Source organism: Hylobates moloch, unplaced genomic scaffold (assembly GCF_009828535.3).
Source record: "Hylobates moloch isolate HMO894 unplaced genomic scaffold, HMol_V3 SCAFFOLD_20, whole genome shotgun sequence".
Classification (NCBI taxonomy): Eukaryota; Metazoa; Chordata; class Mammalia; order Primates; family Hylobatidae; genus Hylobates; species Hylobates moloch.
In genome coordinates, this window is record NW_026652295.1 from 10,003,361 (window position 1) to 10,013,837 (window position 10,477).

A 10,477-nucleotide genomic window follows, 5' to 3' on the forward strand; every position below is an offset into this window, starting at 1 on the left:
CAAGCAAGAGATTGGAGCAGGGATCCATTTAAACAGCCACACAGTTGGAGTTTGGGAACACAAATGCCTGAGCTGGAAGGTGTCTATTGTAACTCCTCCCTCTACTGGGTGGGTTGGTTTAGGGATTCAGGGGTCAAGCCAATTGGAAAACACATAAGTGGACAACCTCTGAGGGCTGACTTCTGACCTTGAAACAAGGATGTCTTTGAGAGGAGGAGGACATGGGCGAAGCTGACTCTGCTCACCTTTCCATGAGGAACACCTACAAGCTCTGAAAGTGGTGAGAATCCACAGTGGCCGAATGGAAGGTCAACCTTGACAATCCTGTTTGAGCCCAGGAAATCTAACCTGCATCTCGGGAAGGATCCTGGGGGCTATAGGAGACGGGCTGGCAGAACAATCCAAAAGGGTTCCTGACAAAGAAATACAGGACTCAGAAACTGACATTCAACATCAAGTATCAGACTGCAGAAATAAGCCCAGGGCATAATGTGATGGAGGACTCAGGATATTAGGAGAAATCATTGAAAAAGTTAACTCCAGGTTAGTTAAAGTGAATTATTTCAAGTTCAGGCCATTGGCTGCAACCTCCACCTCCTGGGTTCAAGCGATTCTCCTGCCTCAGCCTCCTGAGTAGCTGGGATTACAGGCGCCCACCACCATGCCTGGCTAACTTTTGTATTTTTAGTAGAGACGGGGTTTCGTCATGTTGGCCAGGCTGGTCCCGAACTCCTAACCTCAAGTGATCTGCCCACCTCAACCTTCCAAAGTGCTGGGATTATAGGCATGAGCCACTGCACCTGGCCTGGAATATTTTTTAATGTATGTAGTAAATCCTAGGGCAGCCATTAAAAATTACATCAGTAGATGAAATACAATACAATCACAAAAATGCTCAATTAAAATCAGAGAAGGTGGCGGGGCGCGGTGGCTCACGCCTGTAATCCTAGCACTTTGGGAGGCCGAGGCAGGCAGATCACAAGGTCAGGAGACCGATACCATCATGGCCAACAGGGTGAAACCCTGTCTCTACTAAAATACAAAAAATTAGCTGGGCATGGTGGTGTGCACCTGTAATCTCAGCTACTGGGGAGGCTGAGGCAGGAGAATCACTTGAACCCAGGAGGCGGAGGTTGCAGTGAGCCAAGATCGTGCCACTGCACTCCAGCCTGGGCGACAGAGCGTGACTCCATCTCGGGGAAAAAAAAGAAAAAAAAAGCAATAGTTTGAAATTGTATGAATAATCAAAATTATTAATATATATGAGTAATGGGTCATGTTAAAACTTAGGGCCGGGCACGGTGGCTCACGCTTGTAATCCCAGCACTTTGGGAGGCCGAGGCGGGCGGATCACGAGGTCAGGAGATCGAGACCACGGTGAAACCCCGTCTCTACTAAAAATACAAAAAATTAGCCGGGCGTGGTGGCGGGCGCCTGTAGTCCCAGCTACTCGGAGAGGCTGAGGCAGGAGAATGGCGTGAACCCGGGAGGTGGAGCTTGCAGTGAGCCGAGATTGCGCCACTGCACTCCAGCCTGGGCGATAGAGCGAGACTCCGTCTCAAAAAAAAAAAAAAAAAAACTTAGTCCCTAATCCTCCACAATCTACAGCAGTTTATATGGAAACACTGTCTCCTCTAAAATCCACAGCCAGTTGTGGGGAGATTTTGCCATCCAATGTTGCTGGGACCCTTCAAAACTAAATGAGGGAAATGAGTCACTCATTCAATTATTCATTGGAAGAAGCAGCTGAGTGCCCAAATGTACCAGGCACTATGCTGAGCACTTTGGATAAAAACTCTTAAGACCTGGCCATGCCTAATGAAGTACTCTTACTTGAACGGAGAGAAATCTGGTAGGATCCTCCTGCTTAAAATGAGGTTAGGAATGATAAGCAAGATGGGAAATTACTTGAATATACCCAGATATGCATCCCCAGGGAGAAGTTAGCCACAAAAGGAGGGGTAGATACAGAAAGGTATATAACTGGACACAATTATGACAAATTAGATGACTCAACAATAGAAACAGGAAATGGGAAGTGACCTTTTACGCCATCTCCCCAGTTACAGCCACATAGGACAGAAAGGAGGGTGAGTCACACTGAGTAGTCTTGGTAGCCCAGCCTGGATGAGGATGCATTGACTAAAAGATCAGAACGTTCACAGCACCAGAAGTAAGAAATATCACAGAACTGACACTCAACTGAGGAATGGCCAGGCATCAAAATAAGCAAATGGGATCTGGAAAAGTGAGTGCAACTGATAAAGTGGCCAAATGTAGAGACTTGTAGAGAAGTAAAATGTTTTAGAAATTGATTTATTTCTTTAACTCTTTAAGAAGAATTCTTTCTCTCTACCCTTCTACCCCAAGGTGTCAAAAACTAAAATGAAGCTTTGGAGCAGTTATCTGTGTATCATTACTCTTCAAATTATAATCATAGTCACAGTATTATACAATGTGCATGTAAGTCAACCAGACAGTGGTCAAATGGATGATGTAGGCGGTGAATATCAAGCCCTTTCCCGACTGCACATCTGTGATGCAGCCCTAAATGGGAAGACGGTGCAAGTGTTGCCAAGTGCTTTATCCACAACGTTTGGAATAGATTCTTGCCCTTACTATGTGCTAGAGAACCACTATATCACAACTCCTTTGTCCACAGAAGAAGCTGCATTCCCTTTGGCATATGTAATGACCATCAGTCAAGATTTCGATATGTTTGAACAGCTTTTCTGGGCTATTTACATGCCTCAAAATGTGTACTGTATTCACGTTGATAAGGCAGCCACGATTGACTTTAAAATTGCTGTGAGTGAATTATTGGAGTGCTTCTCAAATGCATTTATATCCTCACAGTCTGAGTATATTATTTACGATGGAAAATCCAGGCTCCAGGCGGACCTGGCCTGCATGAGAGATCTTATAGCATCAACTATTCAGTGGAGATAGGTCATTAACACTGGTGATCACGATTTCCCTCTAAAAACCAACAGGGAGATAGTTCAGTATTTGAAAACAATGAATTGGACAAACATTACACCTAATTTAGTGTCCGTTCTGAAATCTACTGAAAGGATCAAATATACCCATAGAGAGTACAGAACCAGAGCACATGCTTTTGTCCTAAAGAAGCATAAAGAAGAGCCCACCTCCAGGTCAACTCAAAATCCACTTTGGCTCAACTTATGTTGCCGTTACAAGGGAATCTGTCATAGCAGCCGCCTGTTTTCTAGGAGAGAACATTGATGGGACACCCCCTAGGCCAGCTTTGCATTTAGAACACTGAGATGGGCCACACTGCAGTATATGGATATGTCTGTATGCCCACATCTCTTCCTATAACTTTACTTCACCAAGAAGCAAAACTGCCAGGCGCAGTGACTCACGCCTGTAATCCCAGCACTTTGGGAGGCCGAGGTGGGCAGATCACAAGGTCAGGACATCGAGACCATCCTGGCTAATATGGTGAAACCCCGTCTCTACTAAAAATACAAAAAAATTAGCCAGGCATGGTGGTGGGTGCCAGTACTCCCAGCTACTCAGGAGGCTGAGGCAGGAGAAGGGCGTGAATCCAGGAGGCAGAGGTTGCAGTGAGTCGAGATCGCGCCACTGCACTCCATCCTGGGCGACAGAGCAAGACTCCGTCTCAAAACAACAACAACAACAACAAAGCAAAACTAACCCAGTGTTTTCTTCTCCCTTACGCCAGTTGATGTCACTTCTAACCTTGCCTCCTTTCTCTGACCTGCGCCCGTGGTTCCAGTGAAAGCTCCTGTGCTTTGCTACCTTTCTTCTTTCTCCAGTTCAGCTCATCCAACCCCTTCCTACCATTGATGTCCCTTGTCCTTTCCTGTCGTGCATGTGAATTCACCATTTGCCTGTCAACAGAAGTCATCTTTATCCTTTAAATCCTTCCTTTACACTCCTGCCAAAGTCATCTTCTATAGCCACACCTCTAATCACACCATGCGGGGCTTACAACTCTTCCCTACTGTCCAGATACAGGGTCCTTTCCACACACAAGAACATAGAGTCCCTCTTCAGCCCTGTGCCTGCCAACCCTGAACCATCCCCCACCACCATTGTGTGGTCACACCCCGTGAACCCTTTGGGTCTCAGCTTCCCCCTAAGGGTAGGATAGCAGCTGAAGGAGCAGTAAGATAAAACAAGGAAAAGAAGAGGGCAGGGCATTTTGAGATCAGGCTTCCTAGCATGGTTTCTGGGGCACCCCAGGTTTCTGTGAAGGTGAAGCATTGTGGGAGGGAGGGAGAAGTGTGTGGCTTCTAGTTCCAGCTTGGAGTTGGACAGAGGAGGTAGTCAGTGAGGAGGGGCTACACAGAATGGAGAGGATTCTTTGGGAAGGATATACTGACTAGAGTCATTAGAAGAAGGGAGATACTTCACTTCCTAAACTTGCAACCATACACATAGCATGATACACATACACACTGCATGATACACATACACATAGCATGATAGTGCCATCTTCTGTATAAGACCACGTGTACTTAGTCATCCAAATTCTCACTTATTGACTATGCAAAGATGCTTAGGAAACTTTATTTGTATAAAAAGTATAATTTGAGACAATTTAAAAAAAAAACTTAACTACCTCATGTAGGCCTTTATTTCTACTTCTTGGCCTAACTTCCACAATACTCCATAGGTTTCTAGGGCATGTAGCATGTTTATTCTGTAATTTAGTATTTGGGGAAATTCTCTCCTCCTTATATATGCCTCTCCAGATGTGATCAGATGCCTGATTCATCTTGCAAATCTGAAGTGTCACCTGGTAATAGGAATAGCCATGTCATATTTACTAAATGAATTCTTGCTATAAATTTCTACAACTTGTCAGCCTGAAACTTGCATTCACCCACAAAATTCTATTTCAGACTCACCCTTGCTGCTTTTGCAAATAAATGCGGTTGATACACTCATTTGCAAATGAAGCAGTATATCTTACACCACAAACACTCATCTCAGAGAGTTGAAAGAATCCAGAATGCTTTCTCTCTCTGGATGCAAGATGTTTTTGTTTTGGTTATTGTTTTACTTTGTTTCTCTTGATGTCTTCTTGTTTACTTACAGGCCACTATTGGCGAAATATCTGCGTCTATGGACCTGGGGATTTAAAGTAGTTCTACGAATCTTTCAGCATGTTTGCTAACAAGTTGGAGTTGCAGACATACCCACTTACTGTGGAATGCCTAGAACTGAGGATTCGAGAGAAAACTCTGAATCAGGGTGAAGCCCCAGTGGAACCAGACTGGTATTTGCTCCAAGAGTAAGAGCTACTTCAAAGAAAATATAAAATATCAACAATTAAAAAAACTAATAACTCTTATTTTGGAATATGTGCCCTACTTTCCTCACACATCTTGTCTAGGACACGTGGCAGCCCTGGGGACCACCTGTGAGCCTGCAGGAAGAACATCCCCGGGTCACTGTGAACATGGAAGGCGTGAAAGTTCAATTGACTGCAGTTGGCACCTTAGCCATGAGCTGCTGTTTCTTAACTCCCAATCTAACTTAACTCCTAATCTAACCCATTCTAAACATAGTCTTAAATATTATATTATGTATTTTGTAGAATGCCCTAATTAAGTGGTGCCCCTCCAGAAATTAGTGGTTTTCCCTGTCTTCCTTAGTGAGAGAGAAATCCAGCTTTTTTTTTTTTTAAGACAGGAGCCCACTTTGTCACCCAGGCTGGAGTGCAGTTGCGTGATCTCAGCTCACTGCAGTCTCGACCTCCTGGGCTCAAGCTATCCTCCCACCTCAGTCCCCCAAACAGCTGGGACTACAGGCGCACGCCATCATGCCCAGCTAATTTTTGTGTACTTTTTGTAGAGACAGCGTCTCACCATATTGCCTAGGCTGCCAGCTATTTGATATGTAAGTAAGAACGGGAAGTTACCTTAAAGAAAAGTGGTTCCGTCTTGCTGTGCCAAGAACCACTAAATGACTGAACACTTATGTAAGTACAGAGCCAAGAGCCTTATTATTCTGGGAAAAAGGTTTAACCAAGCTCTTTGAATTTTGATAGCTTTATGAAAATTAGTCTCACTTCTTAGTGGAAGAATTGGCCACCAAGAAGACAGTGGAACTCTGTTGCTCAGAGCTCATGCATCTTTGTAAAAGATGATCTGCTAGCAGAATGTAACCCTCAGCCATTACTTTGCCTTAAAAACTGAATGTATTTACAGCAGCATTATTCACAATAGCCAAAACGTGGAAGCAACCCAAATGCCCATGGACAACAAATGGATAAACAGAATGGGGGGCATATACATTCGACAGAATATGACGCAGCCTGAAAAAGGAAGGAAATTCTGACGCATGCCACAACATGAATGAAACTTGAAAACACTATGTTACGTGGAAGAAGCCAGACATTAAAGGTCACACATTATATGGTCCCATTTATATGAAATGTCCGGAATAAACAAATCTACAGAGACGGAAAATGGCGGTTGCCAGGGGGTGGGAGGAGAGGGGGAATGGGGAGTTATTATTCAATGGGTACAAAGTTTCAGTTTGGGAAGATGAAGAGTTCTAGAGACGGATGGTGGTGATGGTAGCCAACAACATGAATATACTTAATGCCACTGAACTGTACACTTAAAAATGGTTAAGATCAGCCGGGCGCGGTGGCTCATGCCTGTAATCCCAGCACTTTGGGAGGCCAAGGTGGGCAGATCACGAGGTCAAGAGTTCGAGACCATCCTGGCCAACATGGTGAAACCCTGTCTTTACTAAAAATACAAAAATTAGCTGGGCGTGGTGGTGCGTGCCTGTAATTCCAGCTACTTGAGAGGTTGAGACAGGAGAATTACTTAAACCTGGGAGGTGGAGGCTGCGGTGAGCCAAGATCACGTCACTGTATTCCAGCCTGGTGACAGAATGAGACTCCATCTCAAAAAAAAAAAAAAAAAAGGTTAAGATCTTAAATTTTATGTTATATTTATTTTGCCTCAGTAAAAAAGTTTTTTAAATTACAAAACAGCCACACAAATGTTCTGCTCCATCCAGAACCTGTAAAGTCAACCACAGCAGGCTCCACCACCCCACCTGGACCAGACCTTCACTAGAGAGTGGGCAGGTGCTTCACCACCCTGCAGCCCTCTTCTCCTCCTTTCCCCAGAGTCAAAAGCTCAAAACTCAGCTTCCAGCTATAGCAGTAAATTCATGAAGTTGTCCACCTCCCCTCTCTCAGGTCCAAATCCCTCCCTGTCAAGGGCAAAGGGATCCCCAAGTATTCACCCCATTGCTTGAAAGAGTGTGGCATTTGTTGACACAGGTCAAATTAGGAGCAATGCATTACAAATATGCTAATTTTGAAATGCCAGTTTGGCACCCAAAATGAGTTATCAAATAAACAGCAGGACATACAATGGGAAGCTCAAAAGAAAGGGCTGGGCTACAAAAATGAATGTGGGCTCCTAGCACAGAAAGCATAGACTGGAATGGAAATGGATAAGCTCACCCTGAGAAAAGTAGAGACAGAAGAGCGAGTGTGTGGCTGAAGACTGAGTTAGCTGGAGGAATGAAAATGGAGGAAACATCACCCAAGTCTTTCTAACCCACATGAAATGGCCAAATTAAGGACTGAATTCAATCAGGACACTTTGTGTTCCAGTGAGAGAAATTGAACCAAGAGACTTGTATTGGAAACTTTGTGATTTCCAAAAGAAACAGGGATGCAGAAAATGAAAAAACCAGAGAATAAACCACATGACTCTTGCTCTGGCATAACTCTCTGCTCCTCTCTGTAAATCAACTTTATGCCACAGCAGGAAACACTGCTGTGGCAGCAATGGAACTCATCTCCCCCAGCTCTACCATCAAGAAGGACTGAGCTTCTTTTTAATTCCAGTTCAAAAAATTCCAGGGAAGAATAGATGGGTTCAGCTTAGGTCATGTGACCACCCTATTGGTATCATCTGAATGTTTATGTCCCCTCGAAAATTTGTAAGTTGAAATCCTAACCCCTAAGGTGATGGTATTTAAAGATGGGATCTTTGGGAGGTGATTGGGTCATGAGGATGGAGCCCTCATGAATGGAATTAGTGCCCTTGTAAAAGAGGCCCCAGAAGGCTGGGAGCGGTGGCTCATGCCTGTAATCCCAGCACTTTGGGAGGCTGAGGTGGGTGGATCACAAGGTCAGGAGTTCAAGACCAGACTGACCAACATGGTGAAACTCCATCTCTACTAAAAATACAATTAGCTGGACATGGAGTCACACACTTGTAATCCCAGCTACTTGGGAGGCTGAGACAGGAGAATCGCTTGAACTCGGGAGGCGGAGGTTGCAGTGAGCCGAGATCACACCACTGCACTCCTGCCTGGGCAAAAGAGCGAGACTCTGTCCCCAAAAAAAAAAAAAAAATGGCCCCAGAGAGCTGCTTGGTCCTGTCCACTGTGTGAGAGGACACCGTGAGAAGGCACGATCTATGAACCAGGCACAATCTATGAATCAGGAACCTCTCTCCAGACACTGAATCTGCCAGTGCCTTCATCTTAAACTCTTCAGCTTCCAGAAATATAAGAAATAAATTTCTGATGTTTATAAGCCACTTAGTTTAAGGAATTTTTGTAATTGCAGCTCCAAAGGACTACGACACCTGCCAATCAACTGAGGCTAGGGAGCAGATATGATTAACTTAGGTTGGGTTGGAGCCAGTGCCTAGACCAGTCTTCAGTTGTGACCAGAGAGGAAGGGTTAGTGAAAATAGTGAAGTCCTCACCAGAATAGCCAGATTTTTTTTTTTTTTTTTTTTTTTTGAGATGGAGTTTCACTCTTGTTGCCCAGGCTGGAGAGTAATGGCGTGATCTCGGCTCACCGCAACCTCCGCCTCCCGGGTTCAAGCAATTCTCCTGCCTCAGCCTCCTGAGTAGCTGAGATTACAGGCATGCACCACCACACCAGCTAATTTTGTATTTTTAGTAGAGATGGGGTTTATCCATGTTGGTCAGGCTGCTCTCAACCTCCCGACCTCAGGTGATCCTCCCGCCTCCACCTCCCAAAGTACTGGGATTACAGGCATGAGCCACCACACCCGGCCAGAATAGCCAGATTTGAGTGAGAAAAGCATTTCTTAAAAAAGGTTGGAAGAGGCCCAGACAGACAAAAGTAAGCGCCCACTATACAACATCCAGACTCTTTGAGGCAGAAGTCTGTTTATGAAGATACAGTAACAAAGGAAGTAGTGACACCAGCCACACGTGCCCTCTCCCTCTAGTTGCCATTCCATGTTTCTAAAAGAGATCATATCTTAATAATTATAGAACTCTAGCCGGCCTGGGGTGTCTGCCGCTGAAACCCCAATTGCAGCTCATTCGAGGGAAGCTAAGGCATATCACAGGTCTCAAAGCATCAGGTACACTACAGCAGTCCCACCCAGGGGACTGGGGTGGTCTGTTCTCAGCATTTTCCACCAATTTCATAACAAGTAAGAGCCTCATTCTTCCAGACCCCTATCTCTCCAAAGGTAACTAAATCAGAAGCAAGGATCTGCTGAATACTAGTCCATACAAGCCTAACGCCGCCTCATCAGGGCCTGGGGACGCCATCCTATTGACTCCGTGGACTTCTTTGTCTTATCACAGCAGAACATACCAGCACCAGAAATCAACACATTGTTCCAGGCAGTGGTCATCAACCATGATGAGGACAAGATTGCTTTTGCTTTCTTATCTCTCTACTCCCAGCAGAGAAACATTGCCTGTCCTTGCTCTCATATGCTCATCCCTGTGGATGAGATCATCACAACCAGAACTAGAGAGTTCACTATTGATGATCTATTACCTACTTTGCTCCACAAAATAGGCCCGGAAGGGCTTATCACAATTAATTCATTCACTCACTATTAAACAGAAGGATTTAAACAGGGCAGGACTTGGTAGGGCCACAACAATCAATAATTGATAACATACCTGTTAGGCAGAACTTAAGTAGAGGCCTCTCACTATCTACAGTAACCCCTGATAGAAAATGTCAACACTATGTAAGAATCTGTGCTTTTGTTCACCTGTCTCCTTTTTAGAATCATGGAGCATTTGACCTTTTTTTTTGTAGCTGTAATTTGTTTCAATTCACTGCAAACATTGCTTCTCATACATAGGTTGCCCCTGTCTTGTCCCTGCTTTGACAGGAAGCCTGACTGTTCACCTTAGACTTTTTCTTCCCATCACTGCTAACCCAGAAAACTCTGAAAGAATTATCATTCTCCAATAATCAGTGAGAGCAGGGCCATTCTTGCCTTCTCTGCCCCACAATCCAGCATTGGCTACTTTCCAAGTTACCCTGATCCCACTTGGTAAAAAAAATGTCAGCCAGGCACAGTGGCTCACGCCTGTTATCTCAGCGCTTTGGGAGGCTGAAGTGGGAGGATCACTTGAGACTAGGAGTTTGAGATCAGTTTGAGACTAGGAGTTTGGGCAACATAGCAAGACCCTGTCTCTGCAAAACAAACAA

The 10,477-nt window shown here is 44.7% G+C and overlaps 1 long non-coding RNA gene across 1 annotated transcript; it reads left to right on the forward strand.

Annotated features, from left to right (window-relative positions):
• Positions 1-2,087: 2,087 nt before the first annotated feature.
• On the forward strand, positions 2,088-9,622 carry LOC131382072 (uncharacterized). Its single transcript, XR_009211232.1, has 3 exons — positions 2,088-2,248; positions 5,092-5,287; positions 9,492-9,622. It is a non-coding gene; the product is annotated as an uncharacterized LOC131382072 (long non-coding RNA).
• The last annotated feature ends 855 nt before the right edge of the window (positions 9,623-10,477 follow it).